General features: G+C 40.6%; 1 pseudogene; it reads left to right on the top strand.

Moving 5' to 3' along the window:
* LOC113097718 (myosin heavy chain, fast skeletal muscle-like) overlaps positions 1-11889 on the top strand; it is a 14142-nt pseudogene extending 2253 nt beyond the window's left edge.
* The last annotated feature ends 10208 nt before the right edge of the window (positions 11890-22097 follow it).

Consider the following 22097-nt stretch of genomic DNA (forward strand, 5'->3'; position numbering starts at 1 on the left):
AATGCAGGTGCAAGGTTTATTTGAGGGGCAATCCAAAAGAGTAAACAGTCCAGGCAGGGTCAAAAACCAGAAATTCCAAAAACATAAAAACAAACAAAAACACACGGGAAGAACAAACAAAAACACACGGGAAGAGCAGACTCTGGAAAGTATCATTCATACGACAAGGACTCCGTGACAAAGACTCAGACAGACCGGGTATAAATACACAGAAGGATAATGGGGAAACTGGAGACAGGTGGGGAACAATCAATTAACTAAAACAAGGAGGAAGGTGACCAAATAGGGGAACAGGAAGTGATGAGATGACAGACACCGTGGGAACGGAGGACACCTAGTGGACACCCAGGGAACACAACCCAGACACTGTGACAGAAGGACGCTGAACATTGTACACCAAAGCAACAAAAAAATTCTAACAATGAACAATTTCATTGGACATTTGCCCAATGCAAATACTGCAAATAATGCAGTTGCATATAATACAGATTATGTAGTGAAGACATAAAAATGGAAAACAAAATGGCAAATACACATGTAAATTAGTGATAGTGTTGATTAAACAAATAAGTTTTAAGTTTGGACTTGAATTCACTACAAGAGGTGACTGTTCTGAGTGCCAGGGGAAGTGAATTCCAAAGTTTGGGTGCAATAACGGAAAAGGACCTGCCGCCCATTGAAGATAGGTGGAACCTAGGTACAGAAAGGAGTTCAGAATTAGAAGACCGGAGTGTGCGAAAAGGTTTATAAGAAGATAGTAAGTCAGAAAGATAGGAGGGAGCAAGACCTTTAAGTGCCTTAAAGGTGAGCAGAAGAATGGTAGCACTTTATTTTACAGTCTTGTTCCTCATGTACAAACTATGTACTTATTATAGTAATTACAATAACTATGTAATAACTAGGTACTAACCCTGAACCTATCCCTAAACATAACCCTACCCCATGTAGTTACCCTGTATTACCATAACTTTCTTAGATAAATACACTGTAAGTACACTATAAATACATGTTAGTACATGTACTGTAAAATAAAGTGCAACCAGAATTTTGTATTGCACACAAATAGATACAGGCAACCAGTGACTTTAAATAAAATAGGGGTGATGTGAGCAGAATTTTTTATTGAAGTTAATAATCTGGCAGTAGAATTTTGAATGTACTGCAGATGAACAATGGAGTGAGCTGGTAAACCAGAGAAAAGAGCATTACAATAGTCTAGGTGAGTGGTAACGAATGCATGCACTAATGATTCCGCATCTTTTCTACTCAGAAAAGGAAGAAGTTGTGCAATTCGATGTAGTTGAAAAAAAGCAGCTTTGGAGAGTTTGGTAATGTGGTCATCAAAGGTTAGCGATGGGTCTAGAATGACACCTAAGTTTCTAACAGTAGCTGATGGAAAAATAGAAATAGCGCTAAGGTCAAAGCTAGAAACATCAGTTTTTTTTTTTATTAGAGATGGGGGACCAATTATTAAAATTTCAGTTTTATTCAAGTTCAGATTGAGAAAATTAGAATGTAGCCAATCCTTTAACTCACTGACACATGAAGATAAGGATGTCATCGACTGGGTAGAATCTGGTTGACAAGCAGTATGTATCTGGATGTCATCAGCATAACAGTGGTAGTTAAAACCATGACAACAAATTATTTGGCCAAGAGGCTGAATATAGAGATGAATAATAATGGTCCGAGAACTGAGCCCTGGGGAACTCCTTGTTTGAGCAAGGCACTAGGAGATTTGGACTTTTGCAGTGAGATGAAGTATTGCTGATCTGTGAAATATGAGGAGAACCAAGATAATGCAGAACCTGAAATGCCAACTTCTGCAAGGCAACAGAGTAGTATCTTATGGCAAATAGTATCAAAAGCTGAGCTACGATCAAGTAATAAAGGAATTGATAAACTGCCTGAATCGCCAGAAAGTAATAGATCATTGAGAACCTTTACTAGCGCAGTTTCCGTACTGTGCCATGTGCGAAAACCAGGCTGAAAAATATCAAAGAGATTGTTGTGAGCTAGAAATGACCGCAGCTGAGAGGCAACAGTCTTTTCCATGATTTTAGATACAAATGGCAGGTTAGAGATCGGACGATAGTTGGATATATTAACAGGATCCAGATTCAGGTTTTTTAAGAATAGGAGTAACAGCAGCAGTCTTGAGTGAGATAGGAACAGTGGAAGAAATTAAAGATATGTTTATTAGGTGTGAGATAGGGGCAGAAATAATAGGGATACAGTGCTTCAGGAGAAAAGTAGGTGCAGGGTCTAGTCAGCTTGAAGAGGAATTTGATTTCTGTATAACATCTGCAATTAGAGATGGATTAGTTAAGGCAAAGGTAGTCAATGATTGGGTAGACTGAGTTTTCTCACAATTAGAAATAGTCGGTTCATCATCAAAAGTCCTGCATAAAACATCCAACTTTCCCTGAAAGTGGTGCAAAAAAGTGCAACACAAATCATCGGATTCATGTTGGCTGATACTATGATTTTGTGGCTAGATTAGTTTGCTTACCATGCTAAATAGTGCTTTAGACCTATTTTTAGCTTTGTTGATGCTGGAGATATAAGAAGACCGGTCTGCATTCACGGCAGTTTTGTAGTTCTTGATGTAATCAGAATAAACAAGATAATGGACAGTTAAACCGGTTCTCCTGAAAAGACGTTCAAGTTGTCTGCTTTTCGCTTTCAGAGCACGAAGCTCTGCATTAAAGCTGCGGTAGGTAACTTTTGACGCTCTAGCGGTTAATAAACAGAACTGCTTGCGTCTTGCAGAAGAACATCGTAGCCGGAACTACTTCTCTCTGTTTATGTCTATGAAGAATCACAAAGGTACTGGGTTACTCCGCCGCGGTACCCCCGAAGCAATCTAAAATAGTCCGTATATAAACACTTATTATAGGTGCACCCTAGTGATTCAGGACAAGCTAAAAACACGGTTTGGAAAATGGATTCATGGTGTACTCGCTTATTATATACATTTTTCTACATTTTGAACACAAACAAAGTTACGGACCGAAGCTTTGATTGGTTATTTTTTACCGGGAGCGATGGAGTTTCTGCAAATGGCAGTAGGACCACTGGGAGGAGCCAGAGGAGCTTGATTTTTTCACAGATTATCGGTCTCATATTCTACTGTCAGGACATAATGACAGGTTTAACAAATATGTAAAAAATATATTTTTACAAAAGTTACCTACTGCAGCTTTAAACCAAGTTGAGGAGTGGGACATGGAAACAGACCTGGTTCTAATTGGAGCATTCTCATCCAGGATGTTAGAAATAGAAGAATGATACATATCATAAATCATAGATGGACATGTACAATTTAAAACTTCAGTAACATTAGAGGATGCAACAGAAGCAGAGAATGCACTGATATCAACAGCATTTACATTTACCCTTATGACTATCCAATGAAAATGTATCACAGTTTTGAAAATATCTCTGGAACCTCAGGAACATTTGCATTGCAGGTCTAAAGGAGAACTTCCTGGTCATCCACCAGCTCAGATGTAATGGTGTGTTGGAGGATATCAGAACCTGCTGGAAAGTTTTCCCCAGTAGAATCCTATATGGTGACTTCAAGCAGAGGTAAAGACACCTTTCTGCAACCTTCTAATGGGAAATAATGCACCACCTAATCTTCACCATCTTAACATTTTTTTTTTTTTTGTGGATTCAAAAGAAAATGACCCTCCTCTAAATGTCCTCTAGACACAAAGTATTAAAGTCAAAGTCATAGTCAAAGTCACCTTTATTTATATATCGCTTTAAACAAAATACATTGCGTCAAAGCAACTGAACAACATTCATTAGGAAAACAGTGTCTCAATAATGCAAAATGATAGTTAAAGGCAGTTCATCATTGAATTCAGTGATGTCATCTCTGTTCAGTTAAATAATGTCAAGACAACGATATCGCTGTAATATCGGTGGACTGTATTAAATGCTAGCGTCATCCCTGAGGGACAGTTCAATGACAACAAAAAGGCTTCTAAAAAGGCTCTGGGCTCTATTGATGTTGACTACAGCCTATATAAGTTTGGACACACAAAAGTAAGCTGTAAAACAAAATCAACCTCAACTTTAGATGGAAAGGCTTTTTTTATAATGTACCTGTGATGAGTGGGGTGGGGCCGACAACCGCGGGAACGGAGCCAGGCAGGTGGAGTGATTGGAAATCAGCAACACTCACCGGTCTCGAGTCCCACAGAGGAGATGATATAAAATAGGAGCGACGACAGTGAAGGACGAGAGAGGACTGTGTTTGGTTTTTATTTAACTGTTTTGTGTTTATTTTGTAATTAAAGTTTCATTTTGATTGTCCGCCGGTTCCCGCCTCCTTATTCCCACGAAAGAATATTGTTACATTGGTGCCGAAGCCTGGGAGGAAGGAGGAACGCGCTGCCGAAAATCCCTCGCCGCTGGGGTGAACCCGCGGTGCCATCGAGTGGGCGTAGCAGTCGGGCGCTGTGGATGCTCGAGGCGGTGGGCTGGAGTGAGTTGTTGGGGATGGACGAGCTCGCTGCCGGCTGCCCGTGATATGGATATGTGGCTGCCATCCGTGAGGGAGCGGAGGAGTCACCGCCGTTTGCCAGGGGGCCGGAGCCTGCTGCCATCCTTGATGGAATCAGGTGGAGCAGGGAACGGGGGACTCCTGCCGGCTGCCCAAAACCGGAGGAGCCGTCGCTGTCCACCGAGCGGCGGAGGAGTGTCGTGCCATCCACCGAGGGCCATCCAGTGCCACCTCCAGGCACTGTGGAGGAGTTCACCCAGCTGGTGGAGGGCCAAGCGGCAGTGTGCCTGTGAACTGAAACAAAAAAAATTATCCTCTCCTCTCTCCCCTATCTCATCTCTGTCACTCTTCATCCTTCCATCTCCTTTTCTCTTGCCCCGTCTATCGTACCCTCAGTTTCCCGCAGGTCACCCTGAGCACACCAGCAGAGTAGGTACCCCCCAGCCTGCGAGGGGGTGATGGGAGTATGTGACGAGTGGTGCGGGGCCGAGAGGCGTGGGAACAAAGCAAGGCCAGTGGAGTGATTGGAAATCAGCGACACTCACCAGTCTCGAGTCCCACGGAGGAGATTGGAAGGATATAAAATAGTAGCGACGACAGTGAAGGACGAGAGAGGACCAGGCCTGGATTTTAATTAATATTGTTGCCAATTAATATTTTAATGATAATTTTTTTGTCACAATAGCTTAAGTGCTCATTGGAGCAAGGGAAGAAGCTCCGAGAATGACAAACAGCAATCAGATGAGAAGATCAAAAAGTGAGTACACGTCTAACTTTACACAATTACACATTTGACAAAACACTACATTAAAAACAGGAAGGACTTTGAGATAAGCCAACTTCTCAACAAAACTGAGGATGAACAGTCTTTGGGAGCACAGCTTCAGGAGAAGATCAAAGAACTTCAGATAAACACTAACCCCAATCTTTCTGATGTGAAATGGAAAAGTAGATGAATAGCTGTGAAAACCCATATCGAAAGATCACTAAATAATTTAATTTCTTTATTTACTTAGGCCCGTATTGAGGAGCTGGAAGAGGAAATAGAGGCAGAGCGATCTGCTCGTGCCAAAGTAGAGAAGCAGAGAGCTGATCCCTCCAGGGAACTTGAAGAGATCAGCGAGAGGCTGACATTAAAAACAGGAAGGACTTTGAGATAAGTCAGCTTCTCAGCAAAATTGAGGATGAACAGTCTTTGGGAGCACAGCTTCAGAAGAAGATCAAAGAACTTCAAGTAATGGCAACCATAATTTTTCTGTGTGAAACTGTGACGTAGATGCATAGCTTTGAAAATCCCCATTACCAAAATCACTGAATAAATTATTTTATACTTTCTTTAGGCCCGTATCGAGGAGCTGGAAGAGGAAATAGAGGCAGAGCGAGCTGCTCGTGCTAAAGTGGAGAAGCAGAGAGCTGATCTCTCCAGGGAACTTGAAGAGATCAGCGAGAGGCTTGAGGAAGCTGGTGGTGCTACTGCTGCTCAGATTGAGATGAACAAGAAGCGTGAAGCTGAATTCCAGAAGTTGCGTCGTGATCTGGAGGAGTCCACCTTGCAGCATGAAGCTACAGATGCAGCTCTCCGAAAGAAGCAGGCAGACAGTGTGGCTGAACTCGGAGAACAGATCGACAACCTCCAGCGGGTCAAGCAGAAGCTGGAGAAGGAGAAGAGTGAATACAAGATGGAGATTGATGACCTGACAAGCAACATGGAGGCTGTGGCTAAAGCAAAGGTATAATCTTGTGAAAACTTAAAAAGTAAATATCTAATATTAGTTTTTCAAAACTACTTTAACTTTAGCAGCATAAAATTTGAAAATTTTCCAAAAGAATCTCAGTGAGTTTATATTTCTTTATTTATGTAGGCAAACCTTGAAAAGATGTGCCGTACAATAGAAGACCAAGCAAATGAGCTAAAGTCAAAGAATGATGAGTTTGTAAGCCAATTTAATGATTTAAATGCCCAGAAGGCAAGGCTCCAAACTAGAAATGGTATGTAAATACTAAATATACCATACACACTGTAACGGATATGCAGATCATCGATTCATGTGTTTAATTCAGATTTTCCAAATGAAACTCTTTTTGCACCAAGTGCCTGGCCTGGCGCCAGCCTGGCTGGACTTAAATTATTTACGATGCCCATGCGAGCTTCAAAGAAGAAATGAAAACCCCCAACCCAAATTCCTCCAACACACTGGAGACAAAGGAAACCTTTCGTATAAGTTCCTTACTTTCATTTTATTATTAATATGTATTTTAATTATGTTTATGGATTGCATAAAATGGTTAATCCTTGTTATGTGAAGAGTATAAGTTGCAAGCTCATACTTTAGGAAATGTCTCTCCTCACTTTAACTTTAGCCACGTTTCTGCAACCCCCATCTTTGCAGGTCGTAAATGTCACACTGTGACTTTTTGGGGGCGGAACCAAAAGTGGCGAAGGTTGGTTCCGCCCGAAGATGGTTTCCGCCCGGCCCGTATATTACAAACACCGGAACTTCCGGGAAACTCCGGGAGGCAAATTGGGCTGTACGAGGCACAGGTGAGGACAATAAACGCGGCGATCGTGGATTGGACAATGGAGAGAACAGGAAGGGTATAAAAAGTCTCAGAAATTCAAACAGGAGTTGGAGTTGAATCGTTTCAGGCCGATCCGGCGGGCAGTGTAGAGGTTTGGGCAGAGTCAGCATTGGTGAAGGCAGAGGAACTTCACGGGGTGAAGAAGGAGACAAGGACACTAGTAACTGGGCTGAGTATACGACATTTATTGATGTTTGAAGAGACCATCTGTATATAAACTACTGATGTGTTGGAGTCACAGTCATAGGAAGTACTCACCGGAAGTAACGTCAAGGGTGATCTCCAGCAACGGAAAACCGATGGTGTGAAGAGGATTGGACAGCTAGAAGGAGAAGGAGACAAAGGAAGAGTGTTATCGTTCATTTGTGAGTACTTTTGGACAGTGCATTGTACATCATTGGGGAGAGTGCATTATCCAGCGTATGTTGTGAGCATCTGGTAAATAGGCCAGCGGCCCCATTACGGAGCAGAGTTTTGGGTGAGCCGGGAAGTACGAGTACAGGAAGCCGCAAGCAGTCGTGACGGCAACGTTATTCCTCCGGCCCTTCATCTATCAACAACGCCCAACGAAACCCCAGGATAAGTCCTAGTAAACCGTGGTTCTGACCCTATTTCACATAGAGTGTGTGGAGTGCAGTGGGTGAGTCCTTGTCTTTGCTGTGAGTGTGTACACTTGAAATCTTGCAGTGGTATGCTGTGGTTGTGTTGTCAGTAGCCACCCTGGACTGGATGAGTCGTGGGGGAGACCAGTGACCGTTGAGGCTGGTGAAGCGCCATTTTCATCTAAATGCCATTTTGCGACCCCTGCATGGAGACCCAAATGTAACGTCCTGTCTAGACCCTTTCAGAATACCCTGGCTCTGTGAAAGCGGTGGTGAAGAATACACATAAGCAAGACTGGTGTGAGTAAAAGCCAAAAATTATACCTATATGCAAGGAGGAAGTTTTACTGTTGCAAATTAGCTGTGTGGATTTACTTTACCTGTTGTGGAGCCTCTTCAAAGGTTCACCCCGGTCCAGATCCCTTAAACTGCAAATAGAAGAGAGGAGAGGGAAGCGTTCGGCCCAGTGCGACAGTGTTTAACTTTCCCCGATGCACAGGAAATCCCTGTGGAGGCCTGCGCTACGACGATTTACTACTCCAGGTCTGACAGTTCATCTACTTACTGTATCGCAGTATTTCACCGTAAGCCCACCGCCCAGGAGAAGTATTCTAGGAGAATAGAGCCCCAGTTGCCTGTGGAATACTTACCTTTGTCCATTGCTACGAATCACTAAAGGGAGAATAGAGCACCAGTTGCCTGTGAAATACCTACCTTTGTCCATTGCTGCGAATCACTAAAGTGAGAATAGAGCCCCAGTTGCCTGTGAAATACCTACCTTTGCCCATTGCTGCGAATTACTAAAGTGAGAATAGAGCCCCAGTTGCCTGTGAAATACCTACCTTTGCCCATTGCTGCGAATCACTAAAGTGAGAATAGAGCCCCAGTTGCCTGTGGAATACTTACCTTTGTCCATTGCTACGAATCACTAAAGGGAGAATAGAGCCCCAGTTGCCTGTGAAGTACCTACCTGTGTTGTCCCCGCAGTTTGAGTGACCTCTCTCTTGCAGTGCCATTGGAGTTCTGTGTCGCGGGTTGGCGCTCACCTCGGAGTGTGCAGAAGGGGAGGCGCCGCCCGAGCACCCTGTACGAAGAGATCGGAGGAACAAGTCATTTATCAGCCAGTCGCATGGACCCAAGTAACAGGTAGCCACTCTCACCGGATCGATTACTCATTGTGTGTTTCACTCTGCCTTCAGGAGAAAAGAAGGGCGCCACGAGTCAACAAAAGCCCAAAGGGACATACTAACCCTCGCCGCATAGTCCTCTCCGGCCCCTTTCTCCTCCCGCTGAACAGAGACGATAATTTTAAGATTTACCTCCCCCTCCCTGAATTATTTTAATTAATTTAAATAAAGTTGTTTTAATATTACTTACGCTTGGTCTGTCTGGTCATTGGGGTTGCTTTGAGACCTCCTCGAGGTGGAAACTAGGAAGGGGCGTGAGTTGCAACATCTGTGGTCCGCTCCGACCTGTGACATAAAACTTTACGACCACCCTGGACACTGGAGAGGAGAGAAGCCAAATCTTCTCCCCAATGCATTCTATGGAATGAATTCGTTACCTGTTAGTTTTTATGTTTTATAAATGTATTACGTATTCCCTTTTGGTACATTTAGATGTTTCCCAACATCTGCAGTGTTATCATGTGTTAAGCAAATCTTTAAATATGTGTAATTCTACATTTGAATGTAACTTCATGTTTTGATCACATATACCTATTATGTTTAGTCTTGTTCTAATCGTCATGCTTTGACAGACCCATTTATCTAGAGCAAAGTAATGAAAAATGTATGCAATCTGAATTACAAACTTGCTAGAATAATCCCTGGAATTTGGACAAGCCCTAGATCTCCAGGGGGTTGTCTTCACAGAGACAAAGGAACTTTTCCCTCCGCTTCAGATCGCGAACTTTCATTGGCTGTTTACGCGAAAAAGGGGCGTGAACCATTTCAAGCCATAAGAACGACCGAACAAGGTCCGCCCTCTCTCTTCTTCCTCTTCTTCTCGTTCTTGGTTCTCGGACACGCTGCTCTCCTGTGCGACCCTCCGCGCGGCCTCGCGCCGCGCTCATAGTGCAAGCCCCCCCCTCAGCACAGGGGCTGAGAGAAAAAGCCATTTTAATGGCTCCTTTAGAAGCTTTCGTTCTTTTCTTTTCTTTACTAAGTTTATTCAACTATTCGCCTCTCCACGCAAGGAAGACGAATTCTGGGACATTGTTTGTTGAACCTTTCAAATATCGCGCGAGGACAGAACAAAGGACCACGTGCTCCACGCTCACGCCAAGATCAAGCGCAGCGTGCACGCGCGTCACATGGCCTCCGGCACACGCCCGCTGTTTTCAAAAGGAACACCGCGCAAAGCTCACAAGCTCGACGCCGATCTCACGCCACGCTCACATTGGACACTCTGCAAGTATCACTTTCTCTATGGAGATTTAAATGCTGCTTTAAATTGTTGCTCTGATCTGATTTGTTGTTGGCTTCCAAAAGTTACTGACTATGATTTTCATACCTGAGCTCCTTATGTGATCTCATTCTATTTTCTCTCTCTCTCTCTCTCTCTCTCTCTCTTTCTTTTATTTGGATTCCGTTATGTATTGTATAAAGCTTACTGTTTGTATTGTCGTACGCATATTTACTCTGTGTGATTCGTAGTTTGATGTATTACTAGTTTAATTATTAAAAACCCATATACTGACGATTGGCTTGGACTCCACCCCACTCACATTACGAGTCACTGAGATGTCTGATCTTTAGCTACAAAATTAAATTTAGAAACTAAATTTATCATAAGGATAGGATAATGTTTTCATGGCCAGAGAATATTTTTCCTTGAATTATAAGGCGTGATAACTTTATTGAAAATTGATAGGTCAACAGTGGTCTGCTGGACAAACCGCTGTTTGATTTGCAGTAATTTACAGTAAGAGCTATCACAACAATTGATATGAAGAATGGAATATTGACATATTAATTAGTAAATTACAATGCCTTGTAATTATTTATTGATATAGGCAAATTGAGCTATTTTTCATAATCAATCAAATTTAATGTAACTGTCATCTGAGATCTAAATTAATCATATTCCTGATTAATTATTCAAATTCCCTATATATCATTTGAGTTAATTATTCTGTAAAACTCATTGTTGCTACAACACAATGCCACAGAACTGTGCAAAAACAAAAGTGATTCAACCCCGCATTACTGACATCATACAACTCTTCTGTGACTATTTGATAAACTATACAGTGTCTCATACTAGGTGAATTTAGCCGTCAACTGGAAGAGAAAGAAGCCCTTGTTTCTCAACTGACAAGAGTCAAACAGGCTTACACTCAACAGATTGAGGAACTCAAGAAACATATTGAAGAAGATGTTAAGGTGTGTACCTACAAAAAAAATATGTTATTAATGTGTATAGATGTGAACATAGCTGTATACAATAGAAAAGGAACATTTTCACTGCAATGATTTTCACTTTTGATTTCAAGGCCAAGAATGCTCTGGCCCATGTGGTTCAGTCTGCAAGTCATGACTGTATGAGAAGGAGCAGAAAGCCAAAGCTGAACTCCAGCATGGAATGTCCAAAGCCAACAGTGAGGTGTCTCAGTGGAGAACCAAATATGAGACAGATGCCATCCAAAGCACTGAGGAGCTTGAGGGATCCAAGTAAATACAGAAAAGAAAATAGTTTTCAGCACCCTACTTTTAATATCACAAATATTAGTAATATTTCATCATTTCATAACACTTTCTTCAGGAAAAAGCTTGCCCAGCGTCTGCAGGATGCAGAAGAATCAGTTGGGGCAGTGAACTCCAAGTGTGAAGGTGAAGTAGAGGACATCATGATTGATGTGGAGAGGGCAAATGCACTGGCTGCCAACCTTGACAAGAAGCAGAGAAACTTTGATAAGGTAAGAAATATGTGCATAACTTATAAACCTAAACCTTGAACCATGACCTTTGCTGATTAGCAATGACTACATTTACTCTGCAGGTCCTAGCATGGTGGAAACAGAAGTATGAGGAAAGCCAGGCTGAACTAGAAGGTGCTCAGAAAGAAGCTCGTTCTCTCAGCACTGAGCTGTTCAAAATGAAGAACTCCTACGAAGAAGCTCTTGATCACCTCGAGACACTGAAGAGGGAGAACAAGAACCTGCTATGTAATTGACACTTTTATTTGTTTGCTAAGGTTATAAGAAAAGAGATGCAAAGTTTTACAATTCTTATTTTTAGAAACCCTTTAGAGGAGATTTCTGACCTCACTGAACAACTTGGAGGGACTGGAAAGAGCATTCATGAACTGGAAAAGGCAAAGAAGACTGTGGAGTCTGAGAAAGCAGAAATCCAGACTACACTTGAAGAAGCTGAAGTACTGTTACTTAAAACTGTCAAATCAATTAATTTCCTAACATGGTAAGCATTAAACGATTTTCTTGTCAGTTTTACACAAATCTTACTATAACTACTATCTATCAGGGCACGCTGGGTCCAAGATTCTTAGTGTGCAGCTGGAGCTGAACCAGGTGAAGTGTGAGAAGGATGGAACAGATCAAGAGAAACAGCCAAAGAGTGATCGACTCCATGCAGAGCACTTTGGACTCTGAGGTTCGGAGCAGAAATGATGCCCTGAGAGTCAAAAAGAAGTTGGAGGGAGATCTGAATGAGATGGAGATCCAGCTGAGTCATGCCAGCCGCCAGGCTGCTGAGGCCCAGAAACAGCTCAGGGACGTCCAAGGACAACTCAAGGTATCTTTTTGTTGGGGATGCACCCATACTGGTTTTTATACTCGTTCACATACTCCTTGAAATACTCAGATACCACACAGCATGTAAACAGTGTTGTGTCCAGGCAAAGAAACACAGACCATAGAACAAACAGAAAGCAGAATCGAGTTATTATAAACTAAGAATGTCTATGAAGTACATGTATTTAATTTATATAATTTTAAACATTTGATTCACACCTGTATAGCTATAGAGGTGTGCAAGCTGATAAGCAAAGCATTTCATATGGATTCAGCGTGTGGCGGCTAAGATGAACAACGTTGTCGAGTAAATATCCCTTTCTCACAGATATCACTTGAAAGTAGGGCTGTGAATCTTTGGGTAGACAGCAAATCAATTTGATTTATGATTCATAAGTTTTCAATTTGATTTAAGAATGACTTTTGCAAATTAAAAACAATTTAATTATAACAACAATGGAGACAAACTACATACATAACTTTAAGAACCAACAAAGAAGAACCAAACAGACAGGACTTATAAACACATGGAACGTAGTCAGGGAGAACAGAAACAGGTGGGGAGTATTCAATTAACTAAACAAGAAAAGGAACATTACCAAACAAGGAAATAACAGGAGAAAAGATGTCTATAACAGTGACATTACTCCCCTCCTTCTGGAAGGCTCGTCCTGAGCCGTAATACCGGGAAGAGGGGGCGGGTGCCCTGGAGGTTGGTGCAGGGCAGGAATAGGGTAACGTCAAGGAGGACCTCCAGGGCAAAGCAGGGAGCACGGGGAGCCATGGCGGTGCAAGGAGCTCGAATGGCCATGGCAGAGCAGGCAGTTTGGGTGGCCATGGTGGAAATGGAGACTCAGCAGCCATGGTGGATCTGCATTCTCGGGGGGCCATGGCGGATCTGGATACTCAATGGGACATGGCAGAGCAGCCTCAGAGGCCACGGCCCCAGCCCCTGCCTCAGCCTCTATGGCTGGATCCCTACTAATCCCCCCTCCCCCCAAAAAAAATACTTGGGGGGAACTTAAGGGCTGAGAGCAGACACTGGAGCAAGCTCTGGGGCTGGAGCTGACACCGGAGTGAGCTCTGGGGCTGGAGCCAACACTTGACTTAACTGGGGGTCAGGAGGCTTAACAGTGAACCTGTAGCCCTTCCTGGGCTGAACAGTGAAACCGGTCTTTGGCTTAACTGGGGGTTCAACTGGGCTGAACGGTGAAGCCATTCTTTGGCTTAACTGGGGATCGGGAACCCCTCCTGGGCTGAACTGGGGATCGGGAGACCATTTTGAGCTTAACTGGGGAACAGGAGCCCACAGTGGGCTTAACTCTGGGTGCTCAGGAAATGAAGAAGGGACCAGTGGATGGGAAGGAGACTTAGGAGACAAAGGAGGTTCAGGAAAGTCTAATCCACTCTGACCCTAGAGTGGAATCTGGGGAGAGAATGGGTGCTGAGAAACCTGAGGTTAATGCCATATCCATTTGATCTGAGCCGCAGGCTGGCACTAGAGTTTGCTCTGGAGGAGCGGACCTGGCTGGAACCAGTGGAGCTGAGGGAGAAGGAGAGGAGCCGTAAACTCCAGGGAAAATGCCATATCCAGAAATCCATTGGCCTCTGCATGCGAGAAGTATGCTCTTGAGGGCACTTGTGAGGAATAGGCCTTCGAGGACACATACAAGGAGCAGGCTCCAGAAGGCATATGCGAGGAGCAGGCAATTTAATGTTTCTGGGGCTTGCCATATCCACCACTTGTGGGCTGGCCACAAGTGTCATCGGCTTGTGGACGGCGGCACTGGCTTTGCTGCATGTGGCGGCCTTGACCTCACCGCAGGCTGCCGCACTGACTAGCTGAGGAAAACAGTTGAGCTCAGGGGAATACTGGGGTGGTTGCATTTGGCCAGGCAGAAGGAGCTTTTGGAGCAGTATGTGGAGGTTCCCAGCGCGAGGTAGCGCGTGATAGCGCTTTAAACAAAATACATTGCGTCAAAGCAACTGAACAACATTCATTAGGAAAACAGTGTCTCAATAATGCAAAATGAGAGTTAAAGACAATTCATCATTGAATTCAGTGATGTCATCTCTGTTCAGTTTAAATAGTGTCTGTGCATTTATTTGCAATCAAGTCAAAGATATCGCTGTAGATGAAGTGACCCCAACTAAGCAAGCCAAAGGCGACAGCGGCAAGGAACCGAAACTCCATCGGTGACAGAATGGAGAATTTTTTTTTATCACATATATGATACATGAATTAAATGGTTAGTTCACCCAAAAATTAAAATTGGCTTTAGTTTTACTCACCCTTGAAGCATCCTATGTGTATATGACTTTCTTCTTTCAGATGAATCCAGTCGGAGTTATATAAAACATTTTCCTGGCTATTCCAAGCTCTATCATTGCAGTCAGTGGCTGTTGCAGTTGAACAGTCCACAAGTCATCAAATCCAGGGGGTGAATAAAGGCCTCCTGTAGCAAATCCATGTGTTTTGTAAGAAAAATCTGCATATTTCAAACATAATAAACACTTTACTATCACTTCAGTTATCTGTCATTGGCGGAAGCCGTTCCAGCAAATGACATAGTCAGACTGCATAATTAGTGACGAACGTGGAGAGAGAACAAAACAAAACACTGGTCGTGAATTAGAATTCCTGGGTGCTAATTCTGCATCATATATATATGTACTAATTAAGGATTGAAAAAAAACAGCATGTAACTTAACTGATCTTTTTGGTTACTGAAGAGCAAAGATGAAGAATGAAGATGAGCCATCACACCACATCTACAAGCAATCATACAATATGACTTACTTGTGCTGTGTCTTATACATGCATTAAATACAGTCTCTAAAGCCCCTCTCTGTTTGTGTTATTGTAGCTAAACAGGTTGATCACGGAGGAACAATGCCAAGATCACAGGATCTCAGGGAATGCAGAAATTAATAAAAAAAAATACCTTCAAGTCACCAAGTGCTTTATACAATACAGATTGTCAAAGCAGCTTTACAGTGTTAAACAGGAAAATAAAGTTTCACTGATGCATACAAAATTCAGTCCTGTTGTGAAGCAACTCTAAAATAAGGACATTAGTATTCAGATTTTTTTTTTCAGTTAAAGTTAGCTTATTTTTGATTCAGTTCATTTTAATAACTGTGTTAAATTAATCAATTATGTAATGAGTTTAATTCATTAATAAAACAGTTCTGAAGAGAACAATGTATATCATCATCCATTCTGGTTCAGTTCTCTTCCAATAGTGTCAGTGCAGTTATATGGAGCCAAAAGAGTATCAATAAAGATAAATGCACACACTACATCCACATATGCACACATAGGATTCATACATGCACACACATAATTCATAAATACACACACAGGATACACAAATGCGCACAAAATTCACAAATGCACACACAAAATGTAAAAAGCACAGAAGATTCACAAATGCATACAAAATTCAGAAATGCACACAAAATTCAGAAATGCACACACAATTCAGAAATGCAAACAACATTTACAAATGCACTCAAGATTCACAAATGCACAGGACAAGATTCAGAAATGTATTTCTGATGCACACACACATATATCTTGATTTACAAACTGCTTGCGGTCTGTGAACTTCACTGCATTTGTGTGTGAATTTTGAGACTCCTCTGACTTGGCTTGACACACAAATGCCTTTTTTAAACAGGGAATGATCTGCAACCAATCAGATATCTCCCTTGTTTGAGCCAATCACAAGAATGCACCCCACGTGGGGGATTGTTTACTTGTAAGCCAATCAGCGAACGACTCGCATTCCTCAGCGAACAACTCACTTTCCTCAATCAGCGAACGACTCATTTTCCTCAGCGAACGATTCACTTTCCTCTCGCAGCGAACGACTCACTTTCCTCACGCAGCGAACGACTCCCTTTCCTCACGAGTCACGCAGCGAGAGACTCACTTTCCTCAGCGAACGATTCACTTTCCTCACCCAGTGAAGTTGAGCAAACGATTCCCTTTCCTCACGCAGCGGCGACTCACTTTGCACAGCCGGAGAGTCACTTTCCTCTCTCAGCGGACCACTGACTCTCTCTTCATGTAGGGACCGAATATTATAATTAAAGTGACTTCTATATTGCATCCAAAAGAATATTTAGATATACTTAAAATATTCAAAAAGGTGTATTTTTTTTTACTTTCATTAAAATATTTCAATAAAATGAAATAATTGCCTATTGCAAATTTATGAATCCATGGTTAACTTTTTTCTGCAGTCACAGTCTGGGCTATATGTATTGAGACATTTTTAAATTTATATTTTGTAAAAAATAATAAAAAATAAACCTGAATTGTAATCTAAACATCTGTATTTCCATACAATTTCATAAATAGGCTGTGTGAACGCGTTCATGTGATTGGCTTATAAGTAAACAACCACGTGGAGTGCGTTCTTGTGATTGGCTAAAAGAAGGGAGACATCTGATTGGTTGCTGATCATTCCATGCATTTGTGTGTCAAGCCAAGTCAGAGGAGTCTCAAAATTCACACACAAATGCAGTGAAGTTCACAGACCGCAAGCAGTTTGTAAATCAAGATATATGTGTGTGTGCATCAGAAATAAATTTCTGAATCTTGTTCTGTGCATTTGTGAATCTTGAGTGCATTTGTAAATGTTGTTTGCATTTCTGAATTATGTGTGTATTTCTGAATTTTGTGTGCATTTCTGAATTTTGTATGCATTTGTGAATCTTCTGTGCTTTTTAAATTGTGTGTGTGCATTTGTGAATTTTGTGCACATTTGTGTATCCTGTGCGTGTATTTATATCATGTGTGTGCATGTATGAATCCTGTGTGTGCATATGTGAATGTAGTGTGTGCATTTATCTTTATTGAGACTCTTTTGGCTCCATACAATTAAGCTGTCATTGTTATGTTATGGGACACAAATATTATGTGTCCCCAAATTAGTAAGCCAAAGGGTGACCGTGGCAAGGAGCCCAAACTTCATTAGTGACAGAGAAAAACACCTTGGGAAAAACTAGCCTAAGTTGGGGGGGGGGGGGGTCAGTTCTCCTTTGGCCAGAACAACCAACATAGTGTGGTTTAATTCCAGGTTGCAACGCAAGACATTTTATGGATTGGTATTATTCAGAAAATGCATCCAGTTCCATCTTCTTTAAGATTGAATACACCACATGGTGAAGTGATTAAAGCTGGCAACAGGGTCTATGCAGAGCTTGAAGTGTATACTTTTAAATGAAGTAAGTCATAACGAAAATGAGTAATATCCAATAAAGTCATCTGTATGAAACCAACAAGAGATCGTGTAGGGGCCTGCACAAACTGGGACAAGTTTAGTGCATCCAGTTGTAATTGTAAGGATGATGGAGGGTCAAACATATCCCACTTCAAGTCCCCTAACAATATAAATTTAGAAGACATGTACGGAGCATTTATTTCACTCTAAAACAGTCAAAGCACATGCAGGAGCAGAGGGCAGTCTATAACAACAAGCTACAATGATAGAGACATTTTTAGATAAGATGATTTTCAAAAGTATTAACTCAAAATGTTTAGGAACAGATTTTGAGATATTTACTGAACACTGTAAATTATCCTTGATTAAGCCATGATTCAGAGGTGACAAGAATATCAGGATTTGCAGTATGAAAGTATGCAGTAAGATCAGCAACTTTAGGGAGAAGATTAAATATGTTCAAATGCATTAGTCCAAGACCTTTACAATTGCAAAAACAGTCAGAAGTTAATGTTTAGATCTGTTTGGCAAGATATCAGAAAATGAACAATCAAATGACCTGGGATTTGACTCTGTCAACGTCATCTCTGACATTGACAGAGATGACGTTTAATTAGATTGTGTGAGATGAGCCAGCCCTTTATCGTATCTTTATCCTAACAGTACTTGTCGCAGAAACTGGAAAAACAGAGATCTCATAAACATCAAGATTGCCAACACACAAGTCAAGTAAAGTCAAGTCTGCTTTATTGTCAATTCTTCCACATGTACAGCACATACATACATAGAGATAATTAAAATTGCATTACTCTTAGACCCTTGGTGCATACAGAAAACACTAACAGTAGAACATTAAATACAGATAATAAAATTATAAAATATAAAGGAAAACTATACAAATATACAAATAGGTCATGTAAAAAAGAAAGATAAGTAGAGCAGCAATAGGCACACAAGTGAAGTAAATGATGAATATATAATTATTGTTCTGGTTAAAGTGTCAATGCTGAATGAGGTAGTGAGCAGACCAATGCTGTGCAAAGTGTCTGCTTTACAGGTGAGACGGGTTCCATAAATGTCCTGCAGCGGGTGGAGAGAGATGCCAACTATCTTCTCAGCTGCTCTCACTATGCGTTGAAGGGTCTTCCGACAAGACACGTTGCAGGCACCATACCACACAGTAATGGATGGTGCCTTGATTGTACCTCTGTAGAAGGTGCACATGATGGGGCCGGGGCTCTGGCTCTTCTTAGTTTGCGGAGGAAGTAGAGACGCTCCTGTGCTTTCTTGTACAATACACTGATTAAATGTAATGTTCTTGTCCAGTGCTGCGGTGCTGTACCAAACAAAGGACCAGTAGACACTACTACATCCAACTAGACACTGGATCATCAAAAGAGCAACAGATCCCCCAACTCGTCGTCAAAAGTCACACAGAGAGCTGATAAACTTGTTCCAAAGAATATTAAAAAAAAAAAACATTAAATGCACCAGCATTACTGAAAAATTAACACAAAAACAGAAATAAAAAGGAGACATGTAACGTGTAACCAGCTTGTTGCCATCTTGGAGGACTGTACCATCTAAAGTAATTATTGCAGGTAAAGAAGTTTAGAATTTAAATTTCATACAAGTATTTGGGTACAGTTATTGATGATTAAGTTAAGCTGGTTGAAAAACAAATCTTATTGTATCAAAAGCACAGAAATGTTTATATTTATTGAAGAAGCTTAAGTCCTTTGATGTTGATAAATCTATTTTGATCATGTTTTATAGATATTTTATTGAACTTTCTTGACTTGCTTAATAAATGATCCATCTCACATTTTGTATTCAGAATTTGAACTGCTCCCCTCAGGTAGACGATATAAAGTGCCAAAGTGTAGGACTGTTAGAGCTTCTAGATCTGTTGTTTCAAACGCAGTCTTGGTTGGAAACAATTATTTGAAACAAAGGTAAAGCTGTACTATACATTTTAAAACTATATTTTAATATATAAAAAATGGTGCATTGTTAATACCCATGGTTTTGTTGTTGTGGTTGTTGTGATATTTTAATTTAGCAGTTTTGCCACAATACAATTTGTCTGTTTGTGAGGTTGATGCTGTATAAATTGACTTGTGAAGGGACAAATAAAGATATAACTACTACTACTAATTAAAAAAACGGAAAGTGTTCCCTGAAAACATATGTTATGATTAGATCATTACTCAACATTCAAATGAGACTAATTTTAGCTTAAAATCTTCAGTAAATCTTTATAATAACTCTCATTAATTAATCAACAAACATTATGTAATGTTTAACATATCATTAGTTAATATATATTCATATAGCTATTAAAAAAATAACATGATTGTTAATGTTTACTAATGTAAATATGAATATCTAATGATTAACAGATCTTTAAATAAAGGGGGCCTATTATGCTCTTTTACGAAGTCTTGGTTTTGTTTTGGGGTGTACTAGAACAGGCTCTCATACTAAGTTGTTCGAAAAACACATTATTTTTGTGCAGCTCAATCAGATCTCGTCCCATTCATCAGTATTTGTGATATCACAAATCCCAGAAAAAATGCGTTGTAGTTTTTCATAAGTGATTTCTGTGAAATAAAATATCTCCTTTTGAAGTGGACTTTGAGGTTTGTAACTTTGCAGATATTATTTATGCTCAAACAGCAAAACTACAGACTAACTAATGATGAAAAAGCATAAAAAGAACCCTTTTAATGTTACTTGAAAATTACAAATGTCATTAAGCTTTCAATTCATATGATCAAGCACTTTTTAAAAATCTACAAATTAATTTAACAGAAATTATGCAATGATTACAAGCTTATTTGTACTGATTTGTACTTTTGAATGCTAACAAATGTCATAAAACTTCAGTTCACATATTAGCTAATGCCCATTTTTACATTTACAAATGTTGTGAAAATACAAATTAATTAGTCATTTTAAGTACTTCAAAAACTATGCATGTTAACATATTTTTCATTAACTCAATCACGGTCTGTAAAGGTCTGTGTAAAGGCTTTATTTGTTGTGTAGACCTCTACTATTTTCCCATTAAAACAAATTATTTATTAATTATTTGTTCAAATTTATGCAGTATCCAATCTAAAGTTGAGAATTTTCATAATTTGTAAATATTTAGAAACGTTTACTAATCATTCGTACCTTTATGAGCAGTCATTTTGATGGCAAAATGTGTCCCAAATGACCTGAATTCACCCTAATTACACATCTTTAACAAATGATTAATTAATTGTTAAATGTTCTAATGTTAAGACCATTCATCATTTGTAAATGTTTATAAACATTTACTATTTTTTGTATCTTTATGTGCATTGGGCTTTCAGCTGCTGTAACAGTGTTTGTGTAAAGGGAGGTTATAGTGTAGCTAAATGTATCATTAAACAGAATATTCCTTAAATCATACATCATCAGGGAGAAAAAAAACTCCATTAATCATTTATCAAAACAATGTAATTTAAACAGATTGAACCGTGTTCCCTTATAGTAATCAAACTGACCACTGTACACTATTTACCCCTTAACCAACCCATATCACCAAACCTGTCCCTAACCTTACCCGTATTGTACAGCAATATTATCCAACCCATAAACCAACCCATACCAACAAACCTCTCCCGTATCACACACACACACACACACACACACACACAATGTTACCTGTCCTGTTCAGGTGTTTTCCACTACTGAATGTCAACAACAGGAAAGCTGTACAATCAATGCACGAATAACATGCCTGTATACCAGCTGCTGAAGCTGCTGAACACAAGCACATCCTAAATTAATAAATAAAGAAAATGCTAATGTAAAGTATTATTTTATTGCGACCAAACAAAGGAATGGTCAGTAACTATAGACTAATAACTTGACTGAAGACCAACTAAAGAGTCAATAGTGTCCTACAATATTCTTTCAAATATGGGTGTCCGAGACAGACTAAATTAAATCGAATGACCGTTTGATATCAAGCTTTCAACTTGATACCATAATAATGCTTGTGACCTATGCTGACAAATGGCAAAGCCCCAGTGGCATAGCTGACCGACCAACTATATTTGTGTAAAGTCCTAATATGGCCACCCTTAGGGAAAAGATGCCTTAGAATTTTATTGACCACATGTTCCCATCTTATAGGGTGTCAACATCTTAGAATTTATTCCACAGCCTCCTGCCATCTTCTCAAAAAAGGACTAGGAAAGACGGTTGGACACATTGCATTGTCGTTGCTAGAAAAAGGAAAAAACAAGCACGTGGCACACCAACGCCACACCATCCTGGATACTCCTGTAGAAATCAGGGGTGCTTTCATGATGCATTCATGCATTAGCGCTTTCATTACTGCTCAGAACCATAACACAATACTCACTGATCTTGGA

This window comes from Carassius auratus, unplaced genomic scaffold (assembly GCF_003368295.1).
Source record: "Carassius auratus strain Wakin unplaced genomic scaffold, ASM336829v1 scaf_tig00216382, whole genome shotgun sequence".
Lineage (NCBI taxonomy): Eukaryota > Metazoa > Chordata > Actinopteri > Cypriniformes > Cyprinidae > Carassius > Carassius auratus.